The sequence below is a fragment of the Coturnix japonica genome, chromosome Z (genome assembly GCF_001577835.2).
Source record: "Coturnix japonica isolate 7356 chromosome Z, Coturnix japonica 2.1, whole genome shotgun sequence".
NCBI lineage: Eukaryota > Metazoa > Chordata > Aves > Galliformes > Phasianidae > Coturnix > Coturnix japonica.
In genome coordinates this window covers 9,783,442-9,801,532 of record NC_029547.1, presented here as the reverse complement: position 1 = coordinate 9,801,532, position 18,091 = coordinate 9,783,442, and the positions used below count along the sequence as shown (strand labels likewise).

The following is an 18,091-nucleotide window of genomic DNA, read 5'->3' as shown; positions in this document are numbered from 1 at the left end:
TATGGTTATTTATGTCTGAGAACTATATCCTCTGATCCTGTCAGCTCAAACAGAAAATGGGCCCGATTTAGCTCAAAGAATACATTAGGTGTGGAAGTAGTCTGTTGAGTTTGCAGTAACATCACTGAAAGCAAAACTGTGGCTTTTGAGAGAATCAGGCTTTGCCAAATCAGAAGACAGAAGAGCTGAAATTTAGATGACATCATTTGGTTCTGAGTTTGATTCTGTTAACTATAGTTTGTGCAAAGTGAAAAACAGTCCTGAAAAGTCTCTTGAGTTCTAAATCCTAAAGCAAGATTTCTTTCTTTGAGGGTCTGAGTTACATTAATGATGTGTATAGGAGAAAAGATTATCTTTCAGTAACATCTTAATTTGGTCATCAGGAGTTGTTTAAAACAGTCGGTGCTTCAATAACATATTTAAATAAACACTTAAAATCCAATGGTATTTCTTTGGAGGTATTTCTAGAGGACTACTGCTGGATTATTTTTGTTCTCTGTTATGAAAGAAATAGTGAAATTATTCCCAAGTAAAGTGGCCAGTGATTGTCATGGAGGTAAGGAAGGAAGAGAAAAAGGTAGCTGTACTCAGCAATTTACTTACACTGTAGCTTGGACCCATTCATACAGTGTGTTAAACAGTTAAATACAAAAAGATAGATAGCAAATAGAATGAAAGGTCATTTTACACAGTGGAGAATGCACCACTGATTCTGAAAACTACTAAGGCTTCAGAGAGAATGAGCAACGCAGATAGACTAAGTTTGTAGGATAAGCTGAGATCTCAAGAAAGGTGCCTCCGTAACAAGGTAGTTTTGTTCAGTCTCTGCAATTACACCATTACAAAATAAATTCGTATGTATTTGGTAGGCTCCTATGATTTATGATTGCAGAAGAAATCAAAGGGTCCACATTGTTTGCGAGAAAGCTGAAATCAGTGTCTTAGAGTGGAAGGGGCTTAGTCTGTTTATTCAAGAAAAGCAGAAGGTTTGATTTTTAAGTAACTTTTTAAAGAGAGGGGATAAAAAAAGATATTTAAAGCCTTGTATCAGGGAGAAAGTTGTAGGAATGGATCACTAGAAGTTAAAACAAAAAGCCTTAAGAAGTAGTGATTTGCTTTCCCTTCTGAACATGACTGTCCTTCCAGATAGGTTATCAAGGATAATCTTTAAGTAAGGATATTGTGATAGCTGTCCACAGGGAGAAGTAATGCATGAGCTAACAATTGACATGATATTTCTTTTTGTCAATTGACAGAGGAGAAGCCACAACACTTAACTCCTGATCTGGAGTCTAAGAGAATTTCTGAGTTCAGTGAAGGGTGCCTGAAAACAGAGTCTGGTAAGATCACACTGCTATTTCTGTCTTTTTTCTGGATGGTATGTATTATTGCAAATTGCTTGGTTAAATGAATTAAATGTATTAGCTTCAAATGTGCAAAGGGTACTGAATGTTCCAGTTTTATTCTTTTGTCCTTAATCTCTTTGTCTGTGAATAACATGGGAATTATTTAAGTAATAAGAGGTAAGGTATGTGGAATACTGGGATAGAAGTCAGGTACAAGCATCCCATTAGAAATTTAGAAACCTAAACTGTGGGCAAGTTACCACTGCCATAAAATTCCCATTACCCCAGGGTTATGAAATATATCTGTACCATATTATCAAAATTGTATGTAATTTTTGAATTAATTTCAGTTTTTAATACATTAATCCCTGAAAATTAATGTACTCAAATCTCCAGTGTTTTAAATTAAGTAACGTATAATTGACCAACAGTTTAATTACTGGAATAAACAGCATGCATCTTAGGAAATATCTAACGGATTTTGTGTTTAATGAAACAAACCCAGAACTGAATGGAAGGAGTTCAGAGGAAAAAGCTGAAAAACATTTCAGACTTTGTTAAGAAGCAGATTTAGGATTGAATCCACTTAGAGTATTTCAAGTCCATTTTAATTAATGTAATGAAATACCCCTGTGGTTGTGGAATAAATCTGCTATTCTATTTTTTTTTTTTTCTTACAGAAAGAGATAGTGCTACATCTATGTATGTGTGGGATTTCTTTTCAAGTATGTTCACTCTATTTATAGAATGAATTTGTACAAGGGAAGCCTCAAAGGGCATTTGAAAATAGGTATTTCTTTGGAAAGTAGTGTCACCAGGAAAAAAGAATGAAAAAAATGAATACCAGTTATCTGTTGAAAATAATTTGTTCTCAGAAGGGTTCTTTGTGTTTGTTTGGCATTTTCAGTTCGATGTGAATGTGTATAAGTGTGTGTTTTTTGTGACAATTTTATTCCTTGAATAAGAAGAAAAACCTCCAGTTTTTAACTTGAAACTATATATGTGAGAAATTAGGATATTTAAGTAAAAAAGAAAAACCTTTGCTTTTAAAATTGAAGAGCATTTTGAAAGTAGCTGAAAGGATGAACTGACAAACAACTGTGCTAAAACCAATCTTTGTAAGACAATGCCAGAAAACAATTTTAAATAACAATTTCATAGCCACAAAAACCATGGTATTGTGGACACAGTGACAGAAATACAGCCTATGCTAATACAAAACACACTGCATATGGATCTGAGAACAGTGCCCCAAATTACTAACATGCAGCAACACAAAGAGACAGATTTCAACATTATTCTTCATTTCATAAACTTGTGCAGATTTAAAAGTAGATGTTTAACTTTTCTCCAGCATTGATTTGTACCATTATAAATCACCCAGAATTTTTGTTTTTTTCAAGGTTTCACACAAGATTTCTTTTTACAACTGCTTTTTAGACTTCTCAGTTCTTCCACTTAAGCTGCAGGATGTAGTTTTGTAGAAATGGCATAAGAAAGCAGAGTATGTAATTATAAAGTCTGTTAATCTGGGATATTTTGTGATAGATTAAGATTGGTATTGGATAGAGAATCTGCATTAAAGGGATGGGAGAAGAAGATGTAGGCAGCTGTAGACTGGTTAAAGTAATCTGGAAAATATGAAGAACTTTAAAACAAATTTTTAATGAAACAATAATTATATACAGAAGTGACAGTAGAGTAGAATGAAATGTTCAAGCAGTCTGCACTGATGTACCTAGAAATGCAGTAATAACTTCAGTAACGCATATATTTTCTTGACACATATGAAACTATGGGATTGGAAGGTAGGATTTAGTAAGAAATTTATAAGGCTATACCTCTATAAATACTGTCACTGTTGATCCTGGAAACCAGTTTCCAGCACCTCAAGGAGAAGAAAGTCATCACACTGACAGGTAGTCAGTTTGGTTTCATCAATGGAAAGTCAAACTTCAGTAGCCTGATGAGCTTCTATAATGAAATGACCAGCATGATGCATGAAGGGAAAGCAGTGGATAGTGTCATCCTGGACTTCAGTAAGCACTTTTGAAACTAACAACTAGAAGATCCTCATAGAGGAGTTGCTGAAACTCCTGGAGCAGGGGACAACTGGCTGAATGGGTAGGCTCAGCGGGTCAGAGGTGCAAAGTCTGGTTGGAGGCCAGTAGTAAGCAGAGTACTCCAGGGGTCAGTTCTGGGTCCAGACCTGTTTAACATCTTTATTAATGATCCAGACAGTGAGGCAGAGTGCACCTTCAATAAATTCACAGATGATTCCAACCTGGCAGAGTGGCTGATTCAGCAGAGCGCTTCTCAGCTATCAAGAGGTACTTCAACAGGTTGGAGATGTGGACTGACAAAAATCTCCTGAAGTTCAAGGAGGAGAATTGCAGAGTCCTGCAACTAGAAGCAAACAAGTCCAGGCACCAGCATCTGTTAGAAACCACCTAGCTAGAAGTCAGCTTTGTAAAAAAAGGGCCTAGCAATCTTGGTCCAAATTGAACATGCGTGAACAGTGTGCACTTTCTGCTAAGGGCCTTTCTGCCAGAGGTCCTTCCCCTCTACTCAGCACCACCAAGGTCACACCTGGAGTAGTATGCCCATTTCTGGGCCCACCAAGTACAAGAGAGATGTGGACATGCTGGAAAAAGTCCAGCAAAGGACCACTAAGATGATGAAAGCCTGGACCACTTCTCTTAGTAGGAGAGGGGGAGAGAGCTGGGACCGTTCAGCCTGGAGAAGAAGAGGCTCAGAGGGAGGGAATCTCATTAGTATTGATAAAGACCTAAACAGAGAGTGCAGAGAGGATGGAGCCAGGCTGTTTTCAGTTTTGCTTAATGCCAGGACAAGAGGAACACTAGGGGTTCCATCTGAACACCAGTAAGTATGGCTGTACTGTGCAGGTGACAGAGGACTGGCATGGATTGCCCAGAGGGGTTGTGGAATCTTCTCACTGGAGATCTTCAAAAGGATGCTCCTGCTTGAGCAGGGGTTGGACCAGATGGACTCGAGGTGCTGTGGACTTGGACCATTTTGTGCTTCAGTGATTCTCTAATGAAAGGGAACAAATGGCATGGAAGAGGGCTAGCTTTGGAATTCCTCAGGGTGAGTGGTGGATCTGAATCTAGGTAGAAATACATTTATAACATTTCTCAGTTATGCAAAGCACACTGTTAATATCAAGGGAAGAACTAGGTGACCTTGGGAGCTACAGTAGTGTAAACAGGATGAAATTCAGTAATACAAAATGCAAATCTTAACAGAATGGAATGCACAAACTGAGAGTGGACTAATAACAAAGATTACTGTTTCAGCAAGAAGCTCATTAGTTGGAAAAACAGGCAAATTACTTTGGCAAACACAGTCCTAGGAGCTTTAGATTTCCTTAGCTGAGTTATTTCTATCAGAATTACAGTAGTATTAATGATGTTATGCAAAGTCCTAGTGGACACATCAAAATAATTCATCCATTCATATTCAAGAAACATTAATTAAAATTAGAGCAGACACAAAGAAAGCTGCTATTCTTATTCTATTAGCCTTTCTTACAAGAAAATACCTGAAAAATGATTTGTTTAGCCTAGCAAAATACTTGAGAATAAATATATGGCTGCTGTGTGAGAAGGGATTGTATCTCTCTATAACATATCACACAAAGAATGAAGAATGCCAAGGGGAGGCTGGAACACTAAGGACAGAAAGGGAAAGAAAATGCAAAGCTCTTTAAACAGTCTGAGCCACAAACACTGAAGGGCTGGATCACCTCCCAGTATAAACAGTGAGCACTAAAGAAGTAGCTGATTTCAAATGTATCTTCATTGATTCATTAACAGAATTATGCAGTATGTTTATTTATTTTAGTAAGTGGCCTGACTGAATCAGGTGGTTTCTTCCAGCCTTTACCTCTAATTGCTGTCTTTGTGAGTGTAGATCTGCAGAGAGATTTGGAGAATTACCCTGGTTGATCACTGGTATGTTACAGATCTACCTTAACTGGAAAACGATTTTATGAAGACTGAACCATTATGTGAGTATCAGCTCTTTGGAATTGTATGGTTCAGATATTATTTCAATTGCCTGCGGCACATATTTTCTTTGCAGGCCTAGGCAGTGGTCAGAGCCGGTTCATGTATGCGTGAGTACATTTTTCTCACTTGTGAGCTTTTGCAGTATAAGTGAAGAATGTGAAAGGTTTAATTATGCCTTTGTGAAGCTAAGTTTCTGCCTGTGGTGAGAAGTGCTTTATGGCACCTGGGGAAGCTTAATTCCCCTCCATCTCTGTGGATGAGAAACTGGTCAGCACCTATAGTCTGCCTGGTCTGGCTGATATTCCATCAGATTTCCTAACTGTCCTGATTATGTTTGAGTGGAAGGAGCTTAGAAAAGTGAAAGGAAAGGGAAAAGATAAAAAAGGCACCTCTTCAAGAGTCATTATTATTCTTACTGTTGGTGACAGCTGCTGAGTTTATAAAGCTTCATATTGTTTACTGCTTGCTTAGATTGGTACAGGTTTCTAAACTGATAAGTGGGACCAGCTGTTATGAACTTGTTCTTTTCTATCTATGCTCTGTTGATTTTCTTCCACACATAAAACTTGCTCAGGTTTGGAGGAGCTTTGCATAGTGAACTTGCATGTTTAACTGCCAAGATACGTAGGGAAATGAAAAGAGAAGTGTTATTTGTGTTTATGTATCCCAGCTCTGTATGGTGAAGATAAGCCTCTAACTTTATTCTCTTAGTTTGCTAACCCAGGTTTTTTTCAGGAATCCCGTGGTGTTCCTAAATTTGTTCAACTTATTTGTATCCTGCAATATACATCTATGTACAGTGGTAATTACATAACACTTCTGGTTTTTCTGTGCTTCCTACAAACCTCTTAAGCACTCGGTGCAGTAATATTCCTCAGTGAAGAATATGAGAATATTAGGAGAATATTAATGTTCCTCAGTGAAGTATAAGCATTAATCATCAAAATGCAGCAAGATCCTTTATTGGGGAAGGGAGAAGGAGGTAGCTTGCCTGAGCTCTACAGAGTGCAGCTCTATGCTTTTTGTCATTGGCAAGTGCAGGAAGGGTTGGGTTGAGTGAGATAAGGACTGCCAAAGCTTATTTAACTATGTAGAAAGCTCAGTGAGACCGTTAATGCAGGCTGTTCAAAGATCTGAACAATTTCCTATGGGTTTTTTGTCCCTCTTTGCAAACTCTTAGAGCATTGGAGTGGATCACTGTAAAATAAAACTGTGCTATTGTTCAACTGAGTACAGTGTCACAGAATTGGGTTTGGCACTGTGGTAGAGTTAATCTAATGAATACCTCTGTAAAAGGGGAGTTCACTCATTTCTCCGACCTCTGTTATTACTACCTGCCACTGACCACCACTGTGCTTGTCTTAAACGCATATGGGAAACTTTATGAAACTGATTGAACTTGCTAATCCAACAAATTTTTTGTTAAGGTAATTGCTTGTCACTGTGCAGTTGACCTGGCGCTTGGAAAATGGTGGTACATGTACAGAAGCAAGGAGGGTGAAGGAAGTGAGACCTCCCCTGTTCTGTTACAAGCTTTGTCATGCTGCCAGGATGCCCTTGCTGCCAAATACATGATGTGCTGCTCAGCAAACAGGAGGTAGAGACATACAAATGTGAAAGAGTGCCAGGTGTATGTGTTCATGATTAGTTCATAATAGAATTTTAAGTGGAAAAGTGAAATAGTGATCTAAAGAGTTGATAGCCATTAGCTTAGGAGAAATTGCACAAGCAGTTAATTGGAAGCAACTGCACTAGGAAGGCATTGTCCCAGATTCTTTTTAATAGCAAATCAACCAGGATATGTCCACATTGTTGTTGTCAGGAGCAATGAGAACCAGTACGGCACTGCAAGGAGAGCTGAGAGTTGAACAGTGGTGGCAAAGTAGGCAGAGAGTTAGCAATTGCTTTATCTGTGACTCTGCCCCAGTGTGACAGAGATAATCCTGTGCAACAAGTTGAGTGTGGTGTAGTATGTATGGGGTATTGAGAGTGGTGATGCCTGCCCTAATTTCCATAGGAATGCCTCTCATTAGAGCTATGCTAACCTCTGAGTGTTTTTCTTTTCCCACCCCTCCTTGTGCAAGCGACAATCAAGGGTTTCCTTTTTTTTTCATTGACTTTCATGGTTCGGCTCAATTCACTCCCATCGGCAGAGATGAAACAGGTGATTTTCACTTCAGTGTACAAAGAATTTGATTTTACTACTGTCAGGATAGAAAATTCCCGAGTTAATATGTCCTTGATAATCTTAGTAAACTCTTTTAGACAAAGCTAATCTTTGAGGGGATCTGGAACAGCATGATAAAGATGGGATTTATTCTGCATTACAATAGTAACAAGTGCTGTTTCAAAAGAGTATTAGCAGTTCAAGCAACTGCAAGATTCCTACTGATTGCAACCACCCTCTTAATTCGCAGTCGGATTTGACAGGAGCTCAGCAGCAGCAGCCCTTGCAACTTCAGCTTCTGCAACTATTTCTCTTTTCTGTACTTACACTGAGGTTCCTGATTTCCAACTGTACTGTATCAGAAAAAGAGGGAGGTATGCATAGAAGACTGCTAAACAGTGATTTAAGAAGAATGATTTAATTTTATGAATACTTTAATATGCCTTTATCCTATGCAGTGCAATTATGACAGTTTTGGTTTTAAGAATGCATTGAGTGCATATTCATCAAGCTTTACAGGAACTGTGAGAAGAATAAACCTGAAGCCACTTAAATGTATTCAGAAATGAACGTCTTCCAAACAGATATTTTAGGATTATGTCTTCTGAACAGTAATGCACTTTCAGGATTATGGCCAAAGTGACATAGTTGTGTATTTAAGGCTGGAAATACAATAAGAAAGGAAGAAAGGAAAAAAGAAAGAAGTTTAAAAATTAAAAAAAAAATAAAAATTAAAAAAAATCAACAGTTGTATTAAGAAATGGGGAGGGTATACTTGTCAGGCAGTATTCTCTTTGGAGCACAGAAAGGTAGCAGAAGGCCTCTCAAGGCCTTTCCTGGCTCTCAGAGAATGGTGGGGCTTAGAGAAAACAAGTATGTACACAGACCTTTTAGGATAAGTTAATCCAAAATATAATACATTGTTGGAAGGAAGCTCTGTAGCCAGCACTCACCAAAACTATTACTTTTACAAGCTGCAAATGTGAGTGATGCTTAAAAGGAAAAGCATAAGCTATGGAAGGGCTTACATACCTTTCCCTTAAAATCACAGTTTTATGTTTGAAAGTCCACACCACTTTTTTTTTTTTTTTTTTTTTTTCCCTTAACCTACAAAACCTAATCATCTGCTATGTATTAGATTTGGTGTATATTCTTTATTGTGATACCCAGGGCAGGGGAGCTGCAGGGAGGCCTCATGGAGGCTGCATGGGGATACACCATGGCTCCCCACAGGGAGCGGAGGGCAGCACCGAGCTCTGCTCTGTGTGACAGCAACAGGGCCTGAGGGAACGGCATGGAGCTGTGCCAAGGAAGGGCAGGGGGTTCAGGAAAGGTTCTGCACCTGAGGGCAGTGGGCATGGAACGGGCTGCCTGGGACAGCAGGCATGGCCCTGAACTGCTGGAGCTCACAGAATATTTGGGGTTTGGATTTTGGATGGACCTGCATGGACCCAGGAGCTGGACTTGATGATCCTGGACAGACTGGAGAATTGGGTGGAGATGAGATATAACAAGAGCAAGCGTAGAGTCCTGCACCTAGGGAGGAATATGCACCAGAATAGGTTAGGTGTTGACCTGCTATAAAGGAGGTCAGTTGGATGAGGCCAGTCTCATTTCAGTTGCGTGTTGTGATAGGACAAATTGCAATGGACAAAAACAGGAACATAGGAAGTTCCACACAAATATGCAAAAGAACTTCTTTACAATGAGGGTGACAGCACTGGAACAGGCTGCCCAGAGAGGCTGTGAAATCTCCTCCTTTGGGGATTGTCAAGACCTGTCTAGGTGCCTAACTGTGCAAGCTACTATAGGGAACCTGCTTTAGCAGGGGATTTGATCTCAGTAATCCCTAGAGCTCCTTTCCAACCTCTACCATTCTGATTCAGTGATTCTTGCAGGTCCCTTCCAACTCAGGAATCTGTGGTTCTGATTGTATTTGTTACTTGCTCTCCTCATATTTTAGGAATTAAACTTTGTTGATTATTGATAAACTTTGTTGTCTTTCAAAATCTCTTTGGTAATCAATGCCACACTTCTAGAAAAAATACTGTGCCTAGGTTGTGTACTTTAGAAAGAACATCAGGCACAAATTTCCCTAATAAGATCATAAGGCCACATACTCTAATACTTGCTTCTTTCCAGTACTTGAAAACAGGTAGGTTGGTTGTAAATTTATCATGCCCAGCAGCTTCTCTCTGTTGACTGATGTCCCTGCAGTCATGCTAGAAGTCACTGTTTTATGAAACAGCTGTTTCATCATTCAGAATCTAAGACGTACAGAGTTACTTAGACAATTCAGAATTCTCTAGCTCCATCCAAATTGGATAGAAAATGTCTGAGCAGAACAGCCATCCCAGAAATTCTGCATTACTGCTAATAATCACAAGGTACTGGCCTCATTTGTACTAGATTACTTCTTAACTTAAACATGTAAGCCTGTATAGGTTGCCCTAATTAGTTAGATGTCAACATTTGATTTTGTTGGGTCACTTTGCTGTCAATAAACTGGTAGACATCAAACTGGAAAGGGAAAAGAAGCTGTCAGGCTGACTGAAAAGACAGCAAGTTTTCTTATTTTTTTTGTCCGTGAGACAGTATCACTCAGCAATGCAGAACTGCTTGCTGACCATTTCACTAAGAAAACAACTGAACTGTATAGTGATGGCAACAGTGGGATCACACTAGAATCTGCAGATAGAACGCATCATTCTTTCAGACACTGAACAGTTTAGTAATAGTATTCCTCCATTAAAGACATGGAGATTTTGGAAAGGGTCCAGAGTAGGGCCACGAAGATGATCAGGGGGCTGGAGCACCTCCCCTATGAGGACAGGCTGTGGGAGTTGGGTTTGTTCAGCCTGGAGAAGAGAAGGTTGCGGGGTGACCTCATTGCAGCCTTTCAATACCTGAAGGGAACTTACTCCCAGGAGGGGAGTAAACTCTTCGAAAGGACTGACAATAGCAGGACACGGGGAAATGGTTTTAAGTTAAAAGAGGGAAGATTTAGGTTGGATGTTAGGGGGAAGTTCTTCACTAGGAGAGTGGTTAGACCCTGGAACAGGCTGCCCAGTGAGGTTGTGGATGCCCCGTCCTTGGAGGTGTTCAGGACCAGGTTGGACAAGGCCCTGGGCAACCTGATCTAGTAAAGGTGTATGTTTGGTGGCCCTGCCAGGCAGGGGGATTGGAACTACATGATCCTTGAGGTCCCTTCCAACTCGGGTCATTCTGTGTTTCTGTGATTCTGTGATTCCAGGATGTGAAGACTCTTCTGGGCCTTATTTCACAAATTCCAAATCAGGTATTCTGCCTTTTCAGAGTTGTTTCTGGACTGAACAGCTCCTGGGCTCAACACTGATAAAGAAGTGGGTAGACAACACTTCTTGCAATTTTATGACAACATAATGTTTAATGATTTGGGGCTGTTTTACTGTTTGTAAGCTCTGTTAGCCTAACCATTGCTATAGTGAACCTCATGAGGTTTCTATAAGGCCAAGCACAAGGTCCTGTGCCTTGATCAGGCAATCCTCGATATCAGTGTAGACTGCAGGATGAATTTGGTGATGTAGCTGTAGCTGTTCTCTGGGGAAGCTATGGTTCTGCTGGCATCATTGTGTCATACTCTGGTATACTACAAGCATTTATAAGCAATTCATGCTCAGCTTTATAATGTTTGAGAAACATTGTGATTAGGATATTTCAGAATTTCAGAGCCTCCTTAGAGGCTGTGTTGTTAACTTTCCCACACAGAGATTTACAGTCTAGACATGAATATTATCTTAGATTGTTACTACTTATGCATACATCTGCTGTCATATGGGATGTTCTATTCTGATAACAACTTCTTATAACGTATCTACTGAGTGCACTATCAGATGGTTTAAGGCCTATTAGTATTGTTGATAAAACCTAATACAAAGTTTCTATTAATACTAACTAATATTAATGCAAACAATACGAAGTCTGATAAATCTATCAGAAAGCAGCTAGACCCTGCAGTCCATAAAAGGACAAGTAATAACCCTTCCTTCTTTTGCCTTCAAGGACTTCTTCTAAGCTGCTGTCAAGCCTGAAACTGACTTTGGTTACAAAGCCAGCATTCTCTTATGATTTTCCTTAGGACTTTCAGCACTGTGATTGTTCTTGCATTTTGTTTCTCTTTCTTCTCAGCACAGGAACATTTTTCATCTTATCTTCTCCTTTCCTGTTGGGAGTGCTGAAAGTTGCTGGGTGGGCATTTGGCAGCTGACTCACAGACAGCTCACCACATTTAAAAAAAAAAAAAAGAAAAGGCTTTCTCTAGGGTTTTGTTTCAACATTTTATTTTTTTCCCAGCAAGTACAAGGACTTGCTTAAATTCTTAGCACATTTACAGTCATTCTCAGTGTCTTAATTTCAGATGGAGTAGAGTTAATTTTCTTCCTAATTGGTGATATGGCACTGTGGTTTGGATTTAAGACAAGATTAACGTTGATCACACACCGATGCTTCAGTTGCTGCTGAGCAGTGCTTTCACCGACTAAATGACTTCCACTTCTCACTCTGCCCTGACAGCAGGGAGGCTGGGGGTGCACGAGGATGTGGAAAGTAACAGAAGCGGGGCAGCTGACCTCAGCTGGCCAAAGGGATGGCTGATACCACATGGTATCATGCTGAACCATTAAAAACTCATAAAGTTGGCTTAGGGGTGGCTGTTTCTGAGGGTATTGCTGGGCATTGTTTAGGACCGGTGATAAGCAATAGCACTGTGCATAACAAGAGTTTCCTTCCTCTTTCGTTTGTTTCTGTTCCTTCTTTGATTCTTTTCTTTCTTTTTTCTTAATTTCTGCTCTTTCTTCCTTTCTATCTTTCTTCCCTTCTCTCACTTGTTCATTTGTTCTTAGTAAACTGTCTTTATCTCTGACCACAAGTTCTCACACTTTCACTCTTTTCCAGTTCTTTCCTCCATCCTGCTGTGCAGAGAGGTGAACAAACACTCTTTTGGTGCTTAGCTGTCTGCCAGATGGAACTACAATACTTAGGTAGCATTAATTTGTGTCTAGGTTCTGGATGTGCTTTGTCCAAGGAACAGTGTGATGGGAGAATGCAAAACACTTAGCCATATATGAATGATTTATTTGGTTTTTTTTCTTCCAATTATTTATTACATCAGAGATTTTTTTCTTTTTTTTTTTTCTTTTTTTTTGTAAGTCTTTTTCATTGCTACACAGACTGTGATTGCTTCTCTGTCAATTAGCAGGTTCCATGAAAGCTAACACTCAGTAAAGACTGAGGAATTATATGCATATTTACCCCTTTCCAGTATGTTGTTACCCTATACCGACTTCCTCTGATGTTTGTAGAGTACAGAATTGAAGCTACCCTGTCTTCTATGGGACACTACAGGCCTGCCTTTAATTTAGGTCATGATGCACTCAGACAAAGCCAGGACTCCCTTTGCTGGGCAATATAATATTATTGTTTGAGTGAAGAGATTACATGTACAGCTTGGAATGCCTTACAAGAAGAGATGGCATGATATGGCAGGGTCCCTGGCCTCCATCTGGAAGGATTATTTGGAAAAAAAATGATTGGGCAAGGCTGCCAGTCCTTGTTCTAATAAACCACCTCCATTTGGCCAGAGTACCTCCTGACAGCTTTGCATGTGTATACTTGTTAACACACGTGGTTTTCTTTACTGGCAGAAAGCACGTTCAGCAAGTGTTGCAGTGAAGATTTCACTGTAAGAGCATGACTAGGCATGACACTGAGCTTGTGTCCTATTCAGAGCTCTGCACCATCCTTTGTGAAGTTCTTTGGGACTCCTTCTCATGATCTCATGATCCATTATCTACTGCACTGTCTTGGGATCTTCGTCACTTGTATTAGGTGATACTAGAGCATTACAATAGACTGGAGATCTGTTTCCTTTCTTGGTTGGCTCAGTCTTTTTCAGATGGATTCTTCCACAGAGAAAGGGATCTCTTTAAATATGAGCCAACATACAGCCTGGGCAGAGGCCAGTAAGCTCAGTAGCATAGATATTCTTGCCAGAATGAAGAAGGGATGTCCAAGCTGAGTGAATTTAGCATTTAGTTGTGTCACATTTCTGAGATGTAAAACTAGATGGATTCATGTTGAGATTTTTATTTATTTATTTATTTATTTATTGGAATGGTGATGTACCACAGTAAAAGAATACCAACAGTTATGTGAATAAAATTTTTGCCATTGACTTCCAAGGAAGTCATTGTCACATTAATTAGGGCACAGTTACGGGTTTTGTAGTTCTCTCCAGGGTGAAGGCTTCTAACAAGACCTCTTCCTTGCAACTCTTCTTCCCAGTCCTCAGACTCAGTTTTTAACTTTTATCTTACACTGCTGTCCCAGTCCATTTGTAGCAGATGGCCATGTAACAGCATTTTCAAAAATATGATCCCATTCAAACTTCTTAAATAAAATAAGGAAGGTACTTTACTCCATTTAGACTCATTGCCTTTACCTCCAACCCTGAAATGATATATTGTACCATGTTGTTCATGGTGAAAAAGGATGCTACAGAAAGTATAGTAAGCATTGGGCACCAAAGACATTTCACTGTTTTAGTGCTGTCAGGGAGTGTCTCAAATGTGCAGAAACTTGTCTCTCTTCTGAATACAACTGCCAGAATCCCTCTGGTACTTCAGATGTAGAAAAAGACTGGGCATCATACATTGCTTACAGAATTTCTTCTGCTGGCAGCACAAAATGTTCCCTTTTTACATAATTATGAAACTCTCTTGTGTTTGTACATAAGCAAAGAATTATATCCATTTCTGACAATGAGCAGCAGGCCTATCCACTCTATAGATTGTTTTACTGCTCTTCCTTTTCTTTCTTTTTTTTTCTTTCCTTTTTTTCTTAAATCAAAACCTTCTCCAGTCTCTCTGTAAGCTTCCATTTTAGCTTGACAGACTGGGTCATTAATCTTTCTGCTGTGGTCTGGAAAACATCTCCAGACTCCTTTCCAGATGTTTTGTTCACTGCCTTATCCAAAATGTGCACTTTGTTGGTGAATCTAAAATTTTAACCCTATCTTGGATACTGTTTCTCATAATAACATTATAAACTGCGTGATTTCCAGATTACTTGCAAACAATGCATAAATAGATTCCTTCATGAAATCTGCCAGTATGTATTTCCCAACATGTCTGTTATGCTTATTTTCCCTCACCACCACCAACACACTGGTTTTGTTTTCATATCAGTTTCTGTGTGCAACTGCAGGGAGTAGGAGAGGCAATTATCTGTAGTAGAGGAGTGGTACAGGTATGTGCTGATGAGATCTGTTTGAAGCAAAGTCGTAGCCTCCATTTTGAGAACTCCTCAAGCCTTCATTCAGACAGGAGCAGTTCCTTTGTGTGTATCATGAGGTGTACAAGATTTCTGCATGCCTTGCTGTGAAACACAAATGTGCACTTCTGAAGTAAGAAGTCTGTGTTATTTGTCAATGACGTATGCTCACAAATCTTCTGGTAACCATAAAATCAGAAATACTGATATCATGCGCTCAGAAAGGAAGGCTCCTTTATTTTTCAGTACTTCGCTCTGATTTATTTACGTTCCTGAACCTCCAGAACAGTGGAAACTATTTTAGAATGCTTTAAGACATCCTTGTCTCCTCCATAACAGCACCCTCTGCTTGGCTAATGGATTTTAGAAAGCTGTATGTTCCAAGCAATGTGTAAATAATATATGACATACTATTTCATCTTTTTGGTTGCTGTAGCAACATCACACTAAACTACGCATTAGTCAGTTGTCCAGTCCAGCAACTGTCTTGTTTCTAAAGCATGGTTTACGCATTATGAACACTATTAGAAACAAATGCTAAAACGGATAATTGACTACATAAGCAGTTCCAGCCGAAGAATGTACATGAGAACGCACTACATCAACTGGTTGTAAAATTCAGCCTGTAAATTAAGCTTCACAGATAAAACTTTCAAATTTCCCTCTTTTCCTGTTTCTCCCAGCAACTACACGTATCATTTTGTTTCTATTAGGAAAAAAACATACGTCAAGAGTCTTTAAAAGCAAAGGAGTAGGAGCTGTTATGACTTATGTATCTCTGTTCTATATCAGAAATACAATCACATGATGTTACTGTATTTGTTATGGTCATTTTGTTTCTACATGTAATATGACACAGAATTTAGGGAAATCAAGGAGATTACACATGAAAAACAGCTATCGAACATCTCTCCTGTCAGAAATAACATGAGGTATTAAGGAGAATTAGTCAGGAAACTACAAAAAAAAAATTGAGTGCTTAAATAAGCTCAAGGTAAAAGGAGTAATGCTGCGTTCTGAATTTTGTAATAGGCAAAGTAGAAACTCTGCTTACATGTAAAGCTGTGGGTTTATTTTACTATAATAGGAATCTTAGTAGTTGAATTAAATAATTCTTACAGAAAAACAGAAGGAATATAAATGATACAATTTAAGAAAAACTCTCAGTAATATTAATGCAGTTAAATATTTTTATGCATACAGTTCCTAGTGTGTACTTCTGTATATAGCCCCTGAGATCTCAAGTGGCATCTTGTACCCCCAATGCCTGTACTCCACTGAACTGTGTCATTTAAATTATTATTAAGTATTTCATCATCAATAATTAGTTGCTACTAATAAAAAAAAAATTAAAAAAAGAAACCTCTCTACAGCTAAACAAGACAAAAAAAAAAAAAAGTAAAAAAAGTTAGGCAAGCCAACACAAGCCCAAAATAAGCCTAGCAGGCATCTGTCTTGAGACCTTACAAAGCCCCTTCATGGCATGTTTACAGAGCAGCAGGGCTCCAGTAAGGAAAAACAACTCTGAGAGAAAAATGAAAATGAATTTGAGATTGAATCCGATCCTTGCTACTGTATGACAAGTGTTCAGGGTGCAGTGATTTAAAATATTGTGAATTGTGGAGGGGAAAAATGAAATGGGAATTTTCGCATTAAATCAATATCAAGAATAACAAATGTTCTTACAGACATGGATTTATCATTTTGCTTGTAAGTAAATGCAAGGCAACTAATGCAAATACTCAGCGTTGCCATACTTGAAGGAAAATATTTGAATTTTTTGTTCACCTGGTAGGTTTTTACTTAATTAATCCCTCCATAGTGAACTTTCCTGAATTATGGTTCATCTGAATGAGAAATACATTTGTGATTTAACCATAAAAAGAAAAATAAATTGGCTAGCCTAAAAAGTTGCTTGAATTGCACTCTAATTAGCAACCACTTCAAGACTGACTTTCAAGGATGACAGTGAATATGGAGATATGGGTGAAAACTTCAGACAGCTTGATCATTAATTTCTGATTAATTGTTCTCTTCTGCTGCATCACAGTTTTCCTCTTGTTTGAGAACATGTCCTTACTATGTGAGAATTATTCCAATTAAAGTTGGCACAAGTGGCAGTGAGATCAAGGAGACACTTCTGGTCTTCAGTCATATAATTTCTTTGTTATGCAAGTTTTCAACAAATTCTGTTCCATGGAGAACCTGTTAATTACAGTTTTGTGGGCTTTTGATATTCTACCCAACAGAGCAGAAATGCGCTAACTCCAATTTAGAATACTGTGTTCATTTCCAGCTGTCTCAAAATTCAGTGAAACTCTTCTGTATGGTCAACATGGAGCAAAAGAAAAAGAGATGGAAGTGTACAAGGGATTGGTGTAGCAGGTTCAATAGCTTAGTATATTATCTTAGAGAACTATTTTCCATATTTTTATTACCGATCATTATAGATAAGATAATGACCTAGGTGAAATTCTTTCTGACTCATTAGAGAAAATCCATTCATTTAGATAGGAAAAAAGTGAGTATCTTACTTTATTATTTTTCCTTGTGGTATTTTTAAGTGCTAGATTAAAACTAGAATAACTCCCCTATTGCAGATATACTTTCTTTTCAATTTAATTGCAAGGTTTAGTTGACTTATTTGCCTGTGGTTACCAAATGCCGTTATCAGTTCTGTATCCAGCTTCTATCAGTGGAAAAATAATGAGTTAGTTTTAACAGACACCAAAAATAATGATCTAAAAATTAGAAATAATTCAAATGAATGGTTTGTACTCAAAAGGGAAAAGTGAAGACACTGAAATCTTTTCCTTTGGGACACAGTAAGTCTGATTTTGGTAGCGGTAGTTAGTCCAGACAGTTTTGCAAGATTTTAAATAGTCTTACAGGAGTCTTAGACTTGTTGCAGTCTTGCTGGTGCAGTATGAGCTCCACTTTGAGCAGTCACTGTTATGTTGAAAGAACACTTCAAAGCCAACTCTTTGTTTCTTAGAAGTAGATGTAATAGTTAGCTTAATTAGAAAGAGAGTAGGCAAGAAGGAAAATCTGTATTTGTAATACAGAATGAGGAAATAAATATTATTCACAGTATCAATATACTATTAATAACAGTTGTTTTCCTGGACAAAATGATGTTGGATAAACTTTTAAGACATTTTAAAGATATGCACAACTCAGCCAGGCAATTTCATGATTAATCTCTTCCTCCTTCAGATTTTAAGATTAGCTTATCCTGT

General features: G+C 38.5%; 1 protein-coding gene across 6 annotated transcripts in view; it reads left to right on the top strand.

The window, feature by feature from the left end:
* PRLR (prolactin receptor) overlaps nt 1-18,091 on the top strand; it is a 128,243-nt gene that overhangs the window by 54,792 nt on the left and 55,360 nt on the right. For 5 of the 6 annotated variants that reach the window (XM_015848354.2, XM_015848359.2, XM_015848356.1 and 2 more), the window contains one exon: nt 1,257-1,340. The gene's annotated coding sequence lies outside the window, so the exon portion shown is untranslated. Of the gene's footprint in view, nt 1-1,256; nt 1,341-5,279; nt 5,377-18,091 lie in introns of all 6 variants that reach the window. The other variant, XM_032441134.1, reaches the window with a different exon arrangement.